At 41.1% G+C, this 19806-nt stretch overlaps 1 protein-coding gene across 3 annotated transcripts in view; it reads right to left on the bottom strand.

Annotated features, from left to right (window-relative positions):
• The window catches only part of PLXNB2 (plexin B2), a 364834-nt gene that overhangs the window by 120250 nt on the left and 224778 nt on the right, over positions 1-19806 (bottom strand). The window contains exon 4 of one of the 3 annotated variants that reach the window (XM_075015326.1): positions 11303-11393. The exons of the other annotated variants lie outside the window; for them this stretch is intronic. The gene's annotated coding sequence lies outside the window, so the exon portion shown is untranslated. The remainder of the gene's footprint in view (positions 1-11302; positions 11394-19806) is intronic. 3 annotated transcript variants of the gene reach the window in all.

The raw sequence follows: 19806 nt of genomic DNA, 5'->3' as shown, positions 1-19806 counted from the left end.
CTGGGGTGGATTAAATCCAGACCCATGGACTTGTGCACATCTAGTTTTTCTAGATAGCTCAGAACTTGTTCCTTCCCCACAGATGGCTGCCCTCCACCTTCCCATAACTGCATCGTCTAGGACTGTCATGGGGAAATTGGCTTTGTCCGTGAAGACAGAGGCAAAAAAGGCATTGAGTACTTCAGCTTTTCTTGTGTCATCTGTCACTAGGTTACCTCCCTCATCCAGTAATGGCCCCACACTTTCTCTGATAACCTGTTTATTGTTCTCATGCCTGTAGAAACCCTTCTTGCTACTCTTCACACCCCTTGCCAGCTGCAGTTCCAATTGTGCTTTCGCTTTCCTGATTACTGCCCGGCATTCTCCAGCCGTATGTTTATACTCCTCCTTAGTCAACTGTCCACGTATCCATTTCTTGTATGCATTCTTTCTGAATTTAAGATGACTAAGGATTTCCCTCTTAAGCCAAGCTGGTTGCCTACCATGTTTGCATTTCCTACTACGCAGCAGGATTGTTTTTTCCTGTGCCTTCAGTAAGACTTCTTTAAAATACTTCTAGTTCTCTTCAACACTTTTCCCCTTCATCTTCGTTTCCCAAGGGATCCTGCTCATCCGGTCTCTTAGGGAGTCAAAGTCTGCTCTTCTGAAATCAAGGGTCTGTATGTTACTGCTCACTCTTCTTCCTTTCGTCCGGATCCTGAAATCTACAATCTCATGGTCGCTGCAGCCCAGGTTCCCTCCCACTTCTATTTCTTCTACTAGTTCTTCCCTGTTTGTAAGCAGCAGGTCAAGTTGCACACGGCCCCTGGTCGGTTCCTTCAGCACTTGTACCAAGAAGTTATCCCCAACATTCGCCAAAAACTTCCTGGATTGTCTGTGTGCTGATGTATTGGTCTCCCAACAAATGTCCGGATGATTAAAGTCTCCCATGAGAACCAGGGCCTGTGATTTGGAAGCTTCACTAAGCTGCCTGAAGAAAGCCTCATCTACCTCCTCTCCCTGATCTGGTGGTCTATAACAGACACCAACTACAACATCACCTCTGTTACTTCCACCTCTAAACTTAACCCAAAGACACTCAACTGGATTTTCTCCTTCCTTATACTGGAGCTCTGAGCAATCATACTGCTCCCTTACATAGAGCGCAACTCCTCCTCCTTTTCTCCCTTGTCTGTTCTTCCTTTGACAGTATAGATCAGACAGTGACCTGGGCGGTGTTGGAGTCATATGGAGTGGATAGCAGACTAATATGGTTGTTGAAAGACATCAATGATAACGCGGAGGCAGCAGTGAGAACATGCAGGGAGTTGGGAAGTTGGTTTAAAACAAGTAGAGGTACGAGACAAGGAGATCTAATATTGCCAAGTATCTTCATCGCACATCTGGAGAGAGCAATGGAAAAAAAATCAAGAAAGAGGTAGAAGGGATATCTGTGCATGGTAAAAGAATTAACAACGTGAGGTTCGCGGATAATATAGTTATCATTGAGGAAGATGAGGAGCAGCTAGTGAAAATGGTGCGGGTGTTGAACGAAGAAGGGAAGCGGTATGGACTGATTATGAACATCGATAAAACAAAAACAATGGTATTTGGAGATAAGGAAAATCAGTGTGGATGGTATTGAACTAGAAAATGTAGATAAGTTCACATCTGGGGAGCAACATAACGTATGATCTAGACAGTAAGAAGGAAATAGCAACTAGAATAGTGGAAAGTAAGAGCGAGTTTGAAGTCGATGGATAAGATCTGGAAAAACAAAGCAATTAGCTTAAGAACGAAGCTGGGTGTCTCGAAAACGTGTATTCAGCAGCATGGTGTACAGATGTGAGACATGGGTGACAACGAAAGATTCGAAAAGAAGAATATTGGCATTTGAAAGGAGTTGTTATAGAAAGATTCTGAGAATAGGATGGATGCAGAAGGTCACCAATGAGGAATTATATAGGAAGATACAGCCGAAAGAGAACCTGCTGCAGAAGGCTATAAAACGGAAGCTACAACTATTTGGACATATCTGTAGAATGAATGACAAACGAAAAATCAAGACCCTAGTATTTGTCATAATGGATGGTTTGAATAGGAGAGGCAGACCCCCACAGAGAATGGATAGATGATGTATTAGACTGGTGCGGAGCTCGTCTACAGAAACTAAGCCGCTCTGCACTGGATAGGGAAAGATGGAAAGAAATAGTGAGAGAGGCATCAGACACCAACGGGCGCTGAGCCCATGATTATTGATGATGATGAGAGGTAAAGGACAACAAACAGTGTTTTTGTAAGAACCAGGGAACGTGAACTTTTGTTTCTATCTTATATTCTCTGTATTAGTTATTCTGTACTAATAAATACGGACAAGCTAATTTGCTCTGTGGGATATTGCTCCACAAGTCTTGCAAAATATGCTTTTATTAATTCTTCCCTCTTCAGGTATTTTGCAATTTAATCAGATGACTCTGAACATTTCTGTTATGCATTATTAGTTTTAAAATTATCTAATCTATTTTTTATCAGTTTCACTAGAATCATTGCCAACATCAAATCTGCAGATAAAATCTTGTTTTGTAAAAGTCAAAATGTTGCAATGTAAAATTCTCACCTCAGACATGTCTTCATCTGTATCTTATACTGTGTTAGGCACTCACTGGGCCCTTTTTAAATAAACAATGGTGTCCTGCCTACTTAGGCAGCAACTGTACATCCCCTTCTCACATAGGGTAAAAAAAACCAAAACAGCAGTCACATAGCACTTTAAAGACTAACAAACTGATTTATTAGGTGATGCGCTTTCATGGGACAGACCCATTTCATCAGATCTAGAGCTAGATCTGAAGAAGTGGATCTGTCCAACAAAAGCTCATCATCCAACAGATCATTTTGTTAGTCTTTAAAGTATTGCATGACTTCTGTTTTGTTTTGTTAGAATACAGACTAACACGGCTACATCTCTGTTACTATTCAACATAGGGTAAAGTTCTGGCACGTGAATTCCCTAAGCTTCCACTCAACTATTATTAGTCAGCTATGATAAATGCTTAGGTAGATATCTAACTCTGGTACTTGCCTTGATTTGCATCCACATGAATGCCATGGACTATAATTCAGCTGGTTTTGGTAAGGGTCTGTAAGAGACTGGTGTTTGTAATACCCTAGTAAAACTCCTAACCACTGGCACTGGTTTCTTCAGAACCAAATTAATTTATAAATAATTTAGTTAAAATGCTGGTATATTCTATGTTTTGAGCCCTCACATCTTCATAAGCAATGTAGTTTCTCCATGCATAGTTATGCTGATTCACCCAGGTCGAAGTATTGTATGTGTAGCTACAATAGAAACCCCAGGTTACGCGAGCGTTGTGCTCCTCTGCACCCTTGCGTAACCCAAAATTTGTGCAAGTTCGGGGGGCGGGGGGTGGGGCGCTGGCAAGCAGGTGTCAGCCTGGGTCCTGGCTCCCCTGGGCTCACAGGAGCTCAGAAACTGACCAGTACACCAATGCCAGCCAGTTCCCTGGCTCCCACCAGCAGAGGGGAGCTGGGAGCCAGGCTACTGCCTGGTTCCCAGCTTCCCGCCACCCTGAAAGCCAGGTGTGGCTTCTCCCTGGCTTCTTGGGAGACAGCTGTGGCGGTGCAGCTTCTCCCAGCTGCGCGGAAGACAGGAGAGGCTGTGCTGCTGTGGCTGCCCACCCAGCTTCCCCCAGCTGGGAGAAGACGGGGAGAAGCTGTGGCAGCGCGGCTGCCCATCCTCCCAGTTGGGGAAAGCTGAGGAGAAGCCACGGCTGTCTGTCCCCAACTGGGGGAGCTGAGGGCTGGAGCAGGCAGAAAAGCTGTGTGCTCCCGCCAGTCCCTGGGAAACCCAAGATTCTGACTTGTGCTTAACTCACATTAATGCAAGTTAAGCACAAGTCAAAATTGAGTATAGCGGGGGTTTACTGTACTGTGTATGGCTATGAAGACCATGTAGATTGTTAAATATCAAGGAGGGTGGCCCTGTTAAAAACATACTGTGGGACTTGCAGGGAAGGTGACTCTATTTCTTGCATGGGGAACCTGTGCAAAGAGGTTTTCCTTCCAAAACTAAACTGTAGGTCAGACAAAAGGTCGGTCTCATTCCAGCAGCTATGCTTCGTTTCTCAGTGTCGCCAGTATCTTGACACAAGACAGACTGATACTGTCTGCTTGCAGCCCCCAGGGAGATATGGTAGAGGAAGCTGTTTTCAAAGCCATGAAGTCACATGTATCTCTCTTATGATGCTATACAAATATTTTGTTTTGCTTTTAAATTTATGAAATACATACCACCTGCCACTCAAGTCAAGGGGCATTGTATATGAATTTCAGAGGGCAGTTCTAGCTCAGGTGACTTCAGGAATGATGTAAGGAAGACTGGGCACTGTGTACTGAGCCTCTGTAAGGAGTAAGTCTTCAAAGTGCTACTGGACTGCTTTTTTTTTTTTTTTTTTTTTGATAAAAGATAGACTAACATGGCTATCTCTCTGTTACTGGGAGCCGGAGGAGGAGCTACAGAAATGGCCAGTCTCCTTAAGTACTAAATGAAAGAATCCAAAATTATCTTGAATAGTAACAAAGAGGAAGCCGTGCTAGTCTATACACTATCAAAACAAAAAGCAGTCAAGTAGCACTTTAAAGACTAGCAAAACGGTTTATTAGGTGAGCTTTCGTGGGACAGACACACTTCTTCGGACCATAGCCAGACCAGAACAGACTCAATATTTAAGGCACAGAGAACCAAAAACAGTAAGCAAGGAGGACAAATCAGAAAAAGATTGATTATCTTTTTAAGATAAGATAATCAATCTTTTTCTGATTTGTCCTCCTTGCTTACTGTTTTTGGTTCTCTGTGCCTTAAATATTGAGTCTGTTCTGGTCTGGCTATGGTCCGAAGAAGTGGGTCTGTCCCACGAAAGCTCACCTAATAAACCATTTTGCTAGTCTTTAAAGTGCTACTTGACTGCTTTTTGTTTCAAAATTATCTTGTGTGTCAGAGTGTGAAATACTTGTGAGTTTGTTTTGGGAATTCCCAGAGTAGAAGTTTCAATTGCTTTTCACTTGGTCTCTGACTAATGCTGTTATCAGAATCTTAAGTTTATTCAGCCTGAGTAACCTGTCACTTGATAATGCTAGTGTGATTGGAAAATGGATTTCTGCTATCAACACAAGCATGGAAAGTGGGCCAGGGAACAGGCTGGCACAGCAATGGAACTGTATGAGGTAACATGGCCTAATGAATAGGCTACTGGATTGCAAGTCAGGACACAAAGGTCCTACTTCTGACTCGGCAGCTTTGAGCAGCTACTGCCCTCAGTTTCCTCATCAGCAAAATGGGATTAATGGCGCTTATCTTTCTTTTCAACACGTCTTACCATCCATGGATAAAAGCACTATATAAAAGATGTAATGTTATGGCACTGCAATTTTAAAAAACTAAAGTATGTCATTGATAATTAATAGCATCAGTAAATCATCCCCACAGAAGTGGACACATGACTTTAAATTACTGTATTTAACGCCTGTGACTTACAGACATTCTGCCACGGTAGGTGGAGGGCTAGAGAGGAAAATACAAGAAGGCATGGGGTACATACTGCATTGCTCTCAGCCATTAGATGGTCTGGAGAACAGTGGGGCTATAGCTCTGTCATCATCTGCTTCCTGTGTAGCTGTAATTTACAAAGTTGTCTTAACATCAGACCTTTTGCAGTGCAAGTTCTGCATTTATTGACCAGCCTTTAAACAGTTTGGAAAAGAAACACCACCACAAATAGGTATTGTGCACACAGATTTATACAGGATAATGCAACAAGAGGAACTAATTCACCATTCAACTATCTGGAGAGACTGACCCCAGTCTGGAAGGGAAAGCACAAAAATTGTATTTATCCAGAAATTGCCTATAAAATGGAAGAGGAGGCATAAGATTGCTGGTCTTGTGCACATATTAATTCACTGAAACAACTGATAGCAAATGATAAAGAGAGCAACACTGGTGGGACTTGTGGGACTTCAATGAAGCATGCCTCTGGCAGTGGTTTTAAAATATGTGCACTACCATTCCAGTGTACTTTAAGACAAAAAAAAAGTTAGTGGTTTAAGATTAAATACTACTACTATTTTGATTAAAAAGGTTATGAAAGATCAAACCTAGGTCACCTTGCTCAACGTTATTCATTTTGTAACGTATGTTTACTTAACACTGGAGAAGAGGGTTTGAGAAGGGAGAAGGTCAGATTACTGCCTCCGTGAAAAGACAGGAAGACAGACAAACAGAAAGGAGACAAACATGGAAAACCCAAAGCTGAAAAGCTCAGTCACCTATTTCAACATAGGTCATCCTTAGGTCTGAGCACATCAGGAAAAAATGCAACAGGTCAACTAAGTGATTAAACAAATTCCTCCCCGACCTTTAAAAATAGCTCTGTTCAGCAGGAATGTTGTTTGCTTATTTCAAAATGGTTCCTTAGCAAGCAAGCCCGGGCCTTGTCTTTTTATATCCTTCCAGAAACGTACAAAGGGAGTGAAAACATTCTAATAGCTACATATGCAAGTCAACACGTCCTTTTTGTGTTGGAAGGCTTTAAGTTTCACTTAACACTTCACATTATAAACCTGATGGGGCATACTGGAGCATGGGGGTCACCTGCACAGCAAATGCTGGTTGAAAGTGTGCCAGTGGTTGTGCTAGAGGACTTTAGAAAAGATACTGGATTTAGTATTTTATCTGGATTTGTTTACAGCAGTCTTCAAGGGATACAGAGAGAGAGAGAGAGAGACAGACAGACACACATGGCTTGGAAGGAGTAACATAACTTTTCCTTGTAAAACCCCAAACCAAGTTTTCGTTCCATTCAACCCTATCTTCCAGAACCAGTATTTGATCACAGAGGTCTGTGGCAGGCAGCTGGTCTTCAAGTTAGACAGACAGACTGCAGTGAATTTTCACTGTAAGCCAATCACTTCTCTTTTCTACATTTCATTGTACTATAATAACAATCATAATGACGTTCATAATGGTCTTGTTAGTTTGATAACAATCAACATTTTATTAATCACCCTTTGTTTAAGCCTATTACTACTGCTATTTGATTTAGGACATATCTTTTGCAAGCCTCAGAGTGATTTACAGGACCACTGGTCTGCATAGACTGGGAATTGCTTAACCCTTTGTTGAAATCAGTGAGGGTAAAACACAGCAGCCATTGTACTGGCACCAGCAATCTCCACCACATCTTTTGGGATAGGACCCTCTCCAATTAAATAAACGGAGCAATTTAGATCAGCAGAAGGCAATTACCAGAGCTGGAATTTGGCCAACTCACTGAAGCAAAATACGATGCTTAGAAAAAGCTATATGGGATCTTTAATGACTAGAAACACTCAGGATCTTTGTCTTTCATTTCATGCAAACAATGGCACCTCCAGCAGCACAGTGCTCCTTCAGCAGTACCCTGCGTTTGACTGCTGTATATTATTATGCACAATGTGTCACTTCAGGAGGACTCTTGGAAATAAGTGAGGTTTCAGTCTCTTCTCTTGCTCTCATTACCTATATATTATACACATACATAGACAGATATAAGTTGATACCAAGAGCGGGCAATCAAGAAGTCAAGACAGAGTTTTCAACTTTAGCATGTGCCCTGTAACCTACCCCACGCCCCGACCACCATCAGGAAAGAAAACCCTAAATTCAAACTCCTCCATTTCTGGAGAAAGGATCTGATTTTACTTCTCTGCCCCATGACTTCTCTGTCAGGGCCTCCATTTATTTTAGGGAAAAAAATCAAGATGGATAGCTTAGAAAATTAGATACTTCCCCAGGCAAATTATTGGTAAACACCAATTAGATGCAGCACTGGGGTCTTATCTCCCACAGATACAAAGTTGTGACCTTGAGGTTGCGTAATCTGTGGTGGTTGGGGGGAAAGTAGAAGCTGATCAATATTATCTGTAGCAAAATAAATAATAAATCTATCATTCCTGGGCAAATTCAGCACAAAAACATTCTGTGCACAATATTACAAAATTCTGAAAAATCCTGTAAAAATAACAGTGCAGTCTTGCCAGTTTCAATTATTTTGATAATTTATGTCAAAACATTTGTCAGAAAAATATGTCTAACAACCCAGACAACAAAAAAAGATTCCCCTAGGAGGAGACTTAAAGAAACCCCTGCGCCTGCATAGGTCCTCACTGCAGGATCAAGGCGTCAGTTACTCTGAAGTAGGAGGTATGGGGAGGAAGGTAGAGAGCAGTTCGGTCAGTTCAGAGACTGCATTAGCTTAGTGGGGTCTATTTCCAATCTCTTCCTGAGGAGAGGTGGGGGTTTTCACTGCTTCTCTGAAGGTGAACATACCCTAAGACCCTCTTAGCTGCTCCTATCCCCTCACCTTCCTTCAGCTCACATTCACTCAGGATCCTTGTGTAATAATGAGAGGCTTGGTATAAGATGAAAGGTCGAGGACAACAGTCAATGCTTTGTTAACATACAGCAAAGCTAAAGGCCTCAAGGCTGAATGACAGTAGGTTAAAGCAAAAACTGTGCTAGGTAGATTCTGTCCACAGAAATGCAGCAAGAGACAGAGCTGGCAAGTCACAGGGCCTAAAAGCACATAAAAACACCTAAAAGCACCAAGAGCCAAGCACTTAGTGATACACAAACATCCTGCTTACTACCATGCACTCCCCATACCCCCCACATAGATAACAGCTTAGCACCAGGTACTTCTGCCCCAAGTTCAGGAACAGGTCGTAATGATAGCATGATGGATAGTGTTGTTGTGATGGTACTACCATTATCCCCCAGGTTAATGATTAGATACAGTTACATTAAGGGGTGTCAATGTATTACAATCAGGGGGTTGTACCTGGATATGTAACTTGTTTATACCTGTGTATGAAGTGTGTGTAATAGGGGCTGCGTCAAGCGACCTAGAGGATGATGGAACCCCCTTGCCGTCAACTGAGTCACGTCCATTGTCACAGTGTATGCATGTACCAATGTAAACTGTTGAGTCATACTGGAGACTCACGAGGGTGTTGGAGACCATACGTCAAGGACAACATGCCTGGCTCCAGTGCCTTTGTACCTCGCTTGATTTGTGGTTCTTAGGCGCTGTAGGGTCTGCAGTGTCGGCTAACTGCAGAATCTACACTGTTGTCCAAAGAGAGCACACGCATGCGGCCAAAGTGATTAACATCAAAGGGAGCAGATTAGACGTCCAAGCACCCTTCTGGTAGAGACGCTCAACTACATTGGTGACCCCCACCGCTGATCTGGTGAGCAAGCGAGCTATCCTCTGTAGGAATCACAATCTAACATGACAGAAAACTTGGAGCTAGGGAATCCCCTGTATAACCCCTTCCTTAAAATCCCCACAGAGTTTGATGAAACATGGACCCACTCACTGGATTGCCAGCTGTAGGGGGTCCTTATGAATTTAAAAAGAACATGGGGAAACTTGGAGTGGCATATGTAAAGCAATGACAGAAACAGAAGCTCTAAAGAATAGTAAAAAAAAAAAAATTACAGAACTTTGCAAATAATGAAACAGGCAGTGAAATGTCTTAACAACATACTACTCTATCTGCCTCCAAGGCGAAGGGAAACATCAGACAGAGATAAAGGAGGTAACAGTCAATAAATCACTGGAAAGTGCTAACCCTGCGAGCAGGGTCAGCAATTATTTCAAAGAGATAACATTTTCCTCCTTTAATTGATTGAAAACAGCCGTTAAGAATTTGGAAAAAAAAAGTGCCATCCCCCTCTTATACAAGAGACTGCCAATGTTTTCAAAATGCTGGCAGAGATGAGATAGAAATTAATACAGGTAGCCCTAGCAAAGCTGCAAGGCGGTACATGGGACAGTTGGAATGGGAATGACCTAGGCAAATCCTCCCCCACTGGTCCATGGGCAGGAGCTACCACACAGCAACCATTACCTTATGCAGAGCACCAGGTTTTGGAAAACTTTCCACCAAAACCTAGATTGATTCTTGTTAAAATGAGAAGTATACCTATGAAAGCTCATCACCTAATACATTATTTTGTTAGTCTTTAAAGTGCAACTGGACTGCTTTTTTGTTCTGAGAAGTATACCCGGTGAAGTAGAAAGTCAGTGTCCTTATAGTTACACCCCAACTTACTCATGAAGGCTCCTATGTAAACAAATGATCAAAATATACAACATACTGCCCAGGAGAAAGCGGATTTAAAAAAAAAAAAAGGCAAAAAAACAAAAGGTTGAAATGGTGGAATACTGTAACAGAGGCTGTGTCTACATTACCTCCCTACTTCGAAGGGAGGATGGTAAGAAGGGTGTTGGGAGTTTATTAAAGAAGTCCTGCGGTGCATATGCGCACTTCATTAAGCAAATTCCCCCCGTGGCAACTCTGAAGTTTTAAACTTTGAAGTGCCGGCTCGCATGTAGCCGTGGCTCACCCGCTGAAAGTCCCTTTACTCCTCAAAGTACCCTGGGTACTTCAAAGTCCCACCAGGTGCGCCGCAGCTAGATGCGAGCTGGAACTTCAAAGTTTAAAGCTTCGCAGTTACCATGGGGAGGAAATTTGCTTAATGAAGTGCTGCATATGCACCGCAGCACTTATAAACTCCCAACACCCTACTTACCATCCTTCCTTCGAAATAGGGAGGTAGTGTAGACAAGCCCAAAGTGTTTGATAATAAGTCACAGACACCTTGAGCCAGAGGGTTAATAGACAGGCTCAGTGTTTTAAAAAGGAATGAATTAACTCTTAGCCCTCCTCCCTCTAGAATTTTAATGAATTTTGTCATTAAAGACAGTAGAAATTAATATTGGCCAGGAACCAGTGTCACACAGACTTTATGGGAAACATTAAGCAGCCAAACCCTTAGTTTTGATAATAACGCTGCTCAAATTGTTAAATGTGTAACTCAAAAGCATTTTAAATGGTCTAGTGCCATCGCTACTCTTAGACGAATAGCAAGGCTGCCAGGAAAACCTCCTGCCAAACTGGCAGGAAGGATTCAAATGCACCTTAGGATAATGGCGGAAACTGATACAAAAAAAAAAACCAAAAAAAACCCATAAAACTAAAACTGATACTAGAAAATTATTAATAAATTTATTGAAAATTGATACTGCCTCTGGAGTAAACGAATGAATGAATGTATGTTGTGAGAACGAGAGTAAATCTCTGCCTTTGAATGAATGGATTGAAAAACTGAAAATTGCTTTTAAACAACGAGGCAACCCCTGTGCATCAGTTTAAAACTCAGTTGACACAGTGGAGAACAAAGAGATTAGGATACCTTCTCCCCCGTGGCACTCTCTCACCCGGTGTCGGAGAGATCGCGGAATGGCAAGAGGCAGAGTGAGTCAAGTGAAACGAGTGGGTGCCGCCTGAAGTTTAAAAATAGGAGAAAATGAGAAGCTGCAGCAGAGCAGCTAAAAGGTATATATAACTAGCAATAAATCTAAAAAGTCAGAGGAAAAAGCTGTAACAAAAGTTGCTAAAGTAAATATGTTAACTCGTGAATGAACTGAATGACCCTGTTGTGAGTAATCCAGTAAGCTACCTCCTCAGCTTGGTGCATATACCATTCTAGAGAAGTGTGCTGTTTCTGGGAGAGAAAAGCAATTGATTTAAGCAAAAATTATAGAAGTATTGGGAATAATTTTAAATTTGCCAAATATGTGTATTAAACAAATTCTTACTGTAACAAAGGAAATTAATGATGTAACTTTGATCTCAATGGGACTTGCTACTCAGACTGTAAAAGCAATAAATTAACCCCCTCCCATTGGAATGTCTGAGCAGTGAATTCCCTTGAATGAAAACTAATAAAATTGAAAAAATGAAAACTAATCCAGGGTGGTCAGCCCCTAACATGGCACCTATTTGGCTAGTCAAACAACCGGATGGAACATGAAAACTAACTATTAACTACAAAGGGTTAAAATAAAACCGTGAAGTGGGGAGCTGTTGTAATAGTGTTCTCTGAGATAAAGTGGTCCACAGTGCTTGATATGGCAAACAGATTTTTCAGTCTCTCCCTAAATCCAGAGTCTTGGTATTAAACAGCTTTTGTATTTCAGGGTGTGCGATACTTATTGAACATTTTGCCTATGAAGTACTATGATGCACTCACGGTCTTTCACAATGCTGTAAAAAATATTCTGAAAAAGAAAGAATTGTTACAGACAGGAAAAATAGAGCAGTATGTGAATAATATCTCGGTGGTCAGTGAAACACAGCAAAATAAAGCTTCTAAACTGTTGCCAAAAGTATGGTGTAAAATTTAACCCTTCCAACTTAATACATATAAGTGAGAAGGGTTAAATTACTCTAGCAGAACCTTAATGACTCTTAAAAATAAATTGGGACTCTGAACAACTTGCTGCCTATTAAACTCTACAAAAATTCCAAAACCAAATTCTGTATTATAATTAAAAACTAATAATTGCATTTGGCTACACAAACTCAGGGGTCCGGAACTTATAAACTGAGATCTTACAGTCTACCGCTATGATACAGATGGCAAGCCAAACTCATCCAATTGGAACTGTTTTACAGTTGGTGTGTAAAGCAAAAGGAGGACAACAAGCAGGACATACCCTTTCTCTGCTTCCCCTTGTTAATAAGTTACCTTCTGCTTCTTTCCACCCACCAGTCAGGCTTGTGCTTCTGCTCCCACCTAACCAGTGCCACCACCAGGTACCCTATGCTCCAACCTCCACTAGTACCAACACTGTGCTCCCCTGATGCCCTGACTGACCCTTTCCTGGTCCACCCTCACCCTCAGTCAGTAGTGTGGTGAGGAAAACTGACCAAAGAAACCACAGCCAGAGAACCCTGCTCCTGGACAAGTGTGCTGGCAGGAAGCAAGAGCTCTGCCTGGGGTGTGAACTATGAGTAGACTTCTCCTATAAAACTTGGGGAGAGGGGGAGGAAAGGAGCTGCTCCCACCCCCAGCCTTCCTAAATGGTACCCCTGCCCAAGACTCCCCTCAACTTTCTGACACAAGCAGCTGAAAACACAAGGCTGTTGCCAGATGATTGCATCAACAGCAGCGAGGGGCGCACACTGGGACTGCCTCCCACTGGGGGGGTTCAGGGTACTGCCTGCAGTGAGGTAGCATGTCCCCTTCAGGACATCTCAAAGCTGCACCTGACAGAGCACAAGGGCTGAATATGCCTCAGAAACACCCAGGGGCTCCTGCCCCTCTGTGGTGGGCTACACCATAGTAATGAGTGAGAAGGGCAGAATATCATACATACATCAGACCAGCTTTCTCACGCACGCCCTTCCAACAAGGTGGGATTTACACCCCTCCGAACATCCAGATCATCACCTATTGCTAAAGAGGGGCATGTGACCGTTCTCACAGCTTCCATTTGCATCCCTTTGTTTTCCTTGGAAGCCTCATCTCCATCCTGTCTACCAGGCAAGATCCAAGAGGTGGTGACATAGCTTTGGACAACTGTCAGAGTGACCAGATTTCCACCACGCAAGGCACAATGAGTATCTGATAGGTGCAGTCCTGGCTGAAAAGTCTGTAACATAATCCACCCTGTTCTTAATTCTTTCTTGTTGAACTATCCATTGGCGTTAGTCATCATCAAAAGTGAAGCTTCCACTTTGTTTAATGACATCACAGCACTGCTGTCAAATGAAGCTATTAAAAAAAATCCTACTCAAATACTTAAGATTTGTTTCTCCATTAAATGTGCAATAAGATGTGATTTTATTAAAATGCAGGCTCCCTTCCCAAACTAGCAAACAGCATTTTCCTTCGCTTTATCCATGAAAAATATGCCATTTTTTAAACATATATTTGACCTTTACACTGGTGTCCAATCACTGGATTCTAATCCTAATTAAACACTGACAACAAAGAATCTTAACTTTTAAAGGTTTACTAACAGTACACTGATTTCCACATGGGAGCCTGGAAACTGACTGGCTGTACGGAATCTGACATTTTATATTGCTGCTGTGTGGAAATGAAGCAAAATTACCAAATAATTATTTTTAACTATGTGATTGTGGTACCATAAAAGCCCCATGAATAAGACCAATTTGAAGAAAGGAGAAAAAGCTTCTACTTAATTTCCTTCCCCGCTCCCATACACACAGCTGGATATTCATTCCCTGCTGCGTCCATATTTTTCATTCCGTTTAAAAGGGTTACCTACTGCACTATTCTTTTCAAGGCCTGGATTTTAAAAACAACAGGAGGAAAAGTTGAAGAATTCCACAACCATGCCAAAAACAAACAAAGAGTGTTTTTTTTTCTGAATAGCACTTTATAGAATTGAAATCGGTTTTCTGTAGCACTGTTCAAACTCAAGTTACCTCTACGCAGAGTGTTAAGGCAGTGACTCTTATAGGAACCAAACAGCTTTAGATACTAAATACTTATTTTATTCTCAGGTCAGGACAACTGAGCTATCACTATTACTCTCTGTTACTATTCTTCTCATAAAGCTTCATAGGATCTTTAACTCTTTCCTCTGCACTGCCCTCAGCCATCAATAGATAAAACAGCCTTTTAGTATTTCAACAGAGCCAAAGTGTTGTAGATCTTGGCAGTGGGACAGAGCCAGAGTCCTAAAAACTGTGAGCTAAACCTCTCACATTTTGTCCAGAAGAGTGTCCACTACTTCCATCATACCTCTTATTCCAGCAACCCTATTTCTCAGCTACAGAAAACATGTTGAACATCTACTGTGATTTGCCTCTGGCCCTCTCCTTTCTTAGCAGATGTACATTAGCAGCCAATACCTTGTTCTAAATTTTAAACAGTTTAGTTATTCTTAACATAATGAGGGAAGATACATGGCCTGGCTTACTTAAAGTTATTGGTTGATCAATGCTGAAGCTTGGAGTTGTTGTAGTTCCTTATGAGTTTTCATCTTGCAATTCTATCAACTCCATTCCATTTTGTATCTTATTTACATTGGATGTTTTATTTTTCCCCATCTTCAATCAGGGTCTCAGTCAAGCCATTGTTCTTTTTATTTCAAAGAATGGTAAAATATTATTTTAACTATCTCTCTGCTCCCATATCATTATCCAAAAACGAATTCAGTTTCAATAAAGTATTTTCATAGGTCTGCCAAGACCATTATAGACTTCTAGTCTGACATCCTGAAAAACGTAGGCCAGAGTCCTTTCCCAACATTATTCATAGAGCATGCCTTTTCGTAAAAATAAACATCCAATCTTGCTTTTAAAATGGTCAGTGGTAAAGAGGTCACCACCACTCTGCATTGTTTCCACATGTGCACTGGACTGAAATTCTAAAACAATCTCCCTGTACTGAAATATTTTTATATATCTCAAATGAACAGACTAAAACAAAACTCCAAAGATCCCTTTGCCACCCCATCTGGCTTCTTTAAAGTTCTTCTGGCTCTTCTTTAAAGAAGAGTGGGAAAAAACAGTGTTGTGAGAATTCATTATTAAACATATCATAACCTATGTGGCCAAATTTTATTGTCAACAAATACTTAAGCTATACCATAATAGCAATTTTTTCCTTGTCAGTGGCTTTCACAGTATCCTTGGATGAAAATGACGAGTGCTCAGAGACAACAAAGACACTAATGTTTATGTGATACAAGAACAGAAGGATCACTTTCTGCAGAAGAGACAGCAGCATACCATGCAAATACTAGATGCTGCTGCTGTATATCACTAAGCAATATCAGTAAAGGGTCTCAAAAATTACATTGCAAATATTCTAATGTGCACATTACATATAGCTTCTTCATCTACCTTCCCACCCTCCATTAGTCTGAGAAGTCCGCAAACCCTCAAGCTCATAGGGATAACAGAAATGAAGCTTCAAATCTACAGCATGCGTTTTTCTAAATGTTACCATGGTGACCTCCAACGTGCTGATCCCCAGAGAGATCAATGCAATATTCTGAGGGAACCAGAGCAGGACAAAGAAATTACACCCATTGCAAAGGGAACAGGAAATAAATACTTCTGAAAGCATGGGCATAAAGCAATTACAACTGAGTGTTCAGGGTGTTTGTATGAAATAGGTGCAGCCTTCATATCTTACGTGTCAGACCAGTGTGTTCTAGCGCATTAAGCACAGATTTGGGGGCCACGAATTCCTGTGTTATAACCCCTGATTCACCTACTTTCTGTACTGCTTGGCCTAGCGTAAATCATTTAGTTTCTCTGTGCTTCTGTCTCCCCATCTGGGAAATACCTTCAGGGTATTGTGAGGATTAATCAGTATCTGTGCATTTCTATACACATTTAATAATGTAGCATATTAATAAATGTAGTTAGGCCTAATTCACACTTACTTAACTTATACAGAACTGATTTCACAGAATAAGGAAAAACAGAGAAGTCAATGTATCTGTGGCCAATTGAAATTCTTACCAAGTATCTAAACAGAGTCACTTGGCCTCTTAGGCAGTTATACTCGCTTCACATATTTCTCAGGAAAGCAAGAGAATTAAATATCTGTCCCTTTGTAAAAGCAACAAAGTCACATGCAAGGTACAGTCCCAATATGCTTTTTAGAAAAACAACAGAATACCTTCTTTTAACGTGCCGCGTTTTTACAGTGACCATATATGCAGAAATAAATCATCAGTCTTACTTGACACCAATACTGCAGTTTCCAGGCCTGGACAATGTCAGATATGCCACAGCCTACAAACACTAAATAAGATTCAATCAATATACTCTTCTGTCAGGCAGCACGTTTCAGCCAGAACTTATTATCAGCCATTGACAGATGCTTTTGCACACAAAGGAGTTCTAAAATCAGTTAATTTCTGCATAGCTTTATATTCTTCCACTCAAACTTCCTCTTGCATACAGCAGTTTCTTTGCTCAAAATATGTAGAACATGACCATATATTCCATTCCTATTTAGACTACTGCTACTGAGTGTTATAATCGTGCAGGAATTCAGTACCTCCTAGTCTGTTTCTGGCCCCACCTACTCCTCATACAAATCCAATCCATTAGTGCAGATGACTTTCTTAATCCTAACCTTATATATATATATATTATATATATATATATTCAGTCAGGTAAAATCTGTCTCCCGTGAAATTTTCTCACATTGATAAGGTAATAAATATGTTGACAGACCTGTTCCTTACCAGTTTACCAAGAGAACTTTACCTTTTCACATAATTTATTACTGCATGACTGAAGGCAAAACTTTGTTTACTGTCACCTTTGTACTTAGCCTTGAGACTAACGAATAAACCACCTGCAGACAGGATGCCCCATTCTTATTCAATACAAAAATTCTTACTGATCCATTACTAACAATGAAAAATGAAGAGACAGAGAAAGAGAAGCTACCTGCATAGAAACTTGCAAAATGAAACCCTAAGTATATCATTTATAGCCTCTACAATGACCTTTAACAACTTGTGCAGGATGGGGTCCACCACACTGCTGTCTCACACATGCGCTGTTTACCAAGCAAGTATTTGTTAAATATGTATCAACATGTTGCTTAACAGGATGTCTAGTATTCTGTGCTTAGGCACTTGGAACAGTGTAAACTCGTTTCCAAGGCTGTTCATACACATCTTAGATTCACAGACCTTTGATAAGCTTCCTCTATGTTCTTTGTGTGATCTTTTCAGTAGAGTATCATTGTTCCAAACCAATGTAATAAACTCTATCAACCTTGCCCACTAAGCTGTTCCTTCTCAGTAGAGACGTCTTTAAAAATCATACTCTTGGATGGGTAAGCTATTGAATTTATAGAAGATACAATGGGTCCTTCCTTTGTGTATTTCAAGCCCCTGTTAATGTCTCATTTTCCCTCCCCAAGATCACTAAAAGATTACCTTGCACCTCTGAGGACTGACTGCTGCTAATCACCATTATATTTTCATAGACAACAGGTTCTTTGACTTTAATACCAATAAATAAAATCTATCACTTCTTCCTTTTTCTTCCCTAATGTTCCCCAAAGATGCTATTGTCAGACAGCTCCCACCATGGCTTGAATTTGCTCCATTCCCCCGTCAGCACTTGACCAAAGAGCTGGATGGTGACAGTTGTGTGGCTCATCCCTTGCTGATCAATTTCCATCCTGCAAGCAATGCCATATAGTAATGTCTTCTTCCATTATACTAAAATGAAGTTTTCCATTGCAATCCTCTCTAAAGAGACTGTGGATGCACTCAGAAAGATAGCAGTAGCCCCTTAGAACTGATTTTCTGTGAATTATGCTCCCCCATCAGCACAAGCACAACCTCTTTCAGTTATCTTTACAACAAAGCAAACAATAGACAAAGAACATGACTTCAGCCAAATCAATCTATTTCTGCCACTATTATCCATATGGGCCGTAAGTTCCACCAGTGGATTAGCAGGCCAAGTTTGCTGAGCTGTTTACACTATATGGGCAGCAGCATTCCAAAGCTCTTCAAATATAGCTGCCCAAAGATATGGGCACCTCTCCAGTGTTTTGCATGTGCATCACTCGATTTTTAGAAGCTGTTTATTCCAGAATTGGAACAATCTAGTTCTATGGCACCACCAATGAGTCCCTCTTAATCCTTTCTGGTTTAGCTCCTGTATATATTGCCATTTTGGTCCTCAATAAGATCACTATAAAATATTTGACTGTAGCAGGAATGATTTTATAGCATTCAACCTCGTGATCCCTTCAAGAAAGGCATTTTGTTTATTAAGATAAAAATGAAGTATGACAGGCAGCTTTCTAAGAAGCAAAAGCCAGAAAATGTCTGATAATTCCTGGCAACTGCATTTAACAGCTCCTTTTAGTCTTTATTTAGATATATAAAAAAATCTTTCACTCATAACACAAGCAGGATTGTCTTGTACAAAATCACTTGGCAATCTAATTTATAGAGAACCCTCACACACTGACACAAACAAACAAACAATCTGAATAAAATTTGCACTTGAGACTTCATTTTGTACTAATTTACACTTCTTAAAAGCTTAGGCATTTCCCAGTGCAGGTGAATGATATGAAAACCAAGATCTCAGAAAAGTCAAACAACTGCATTCTAACAACTCCATGATCTGACGCGTACCCCACGGGAACAGCCTTAAGCAAAGATTCTACTCTCCGTATTCTTTCAGGGTCAGCAACAACACAGAACACTGCTCATGTGCAACAGTACCAAAAATGTAAACTGCCAACTTCAATCCTGGTAAGCATAAGCACTAACCCTGCAGACTATCAGACTACCTTCCCTGGAAAAGAATTTAATATCTACAGAAACTGAAAAACAGGAAATAAAAGAGCAAGAAACTTAGCAAAATAAGGTTGTAAGTGTCTTTTCAATGAAGTGTCATCAAAACTAAACAAGATATTGTAACAAATCTCTTGAGCCCTTTCAGGTACTGCACCCACTCGCTGACCACTGGGGCTTTCATCCGCTGTTTTGTAGTCTCTAGGGGTAAGGCCACACTAGAGAGTTTTGGCGACTGCAGTTGTTGACAAAACTGGTGGAGTGTCCACACACAAAAAGCATTCTGTCAACAGTATTTCAGCAAAAGCTGGCCCTTTCACCGACAACCTTTTGCCTCTCCCAGATGAGGAAGAACGCCGTTTGACAGATTCTGCCAACAAAAAAGCTGTGTGGACGCTCCAGCTGGGGAAGCCTTGTTTGCTGAGCTTCCAGTCTGCCATTCCGCTGAGAGAGGGCGGGGCAGTCAGGCTGCTCTGTTGACAGTGTGTCGAAATATCTCTTCCAACAGAAACGTCTGTAAACAGATGCTTCTAGGGTAATCGTAGCCTTGAGCAGGGATAGGGGAACCTACAGCCCATGCCTA

Source organism: Carettochelys insculpta, chromosome 1 (assembly GCF_033958435.1).
Source record: "Carettochelys insculpta isolate YL-2023 chromosome 1, ASM3395843v1, whole genome shotgun sequence".
In the NCBI taxonomy this organism is placed as follows: domain Eukaryota; kingdom Metazoa; phylum Chordata; order Testudines; family Carettochelyidae; genus Carettochelys; species Carettochelys insculpta.
This window is presented reverse-complemented; position numbering and strand designations above follow the sequence as displayed.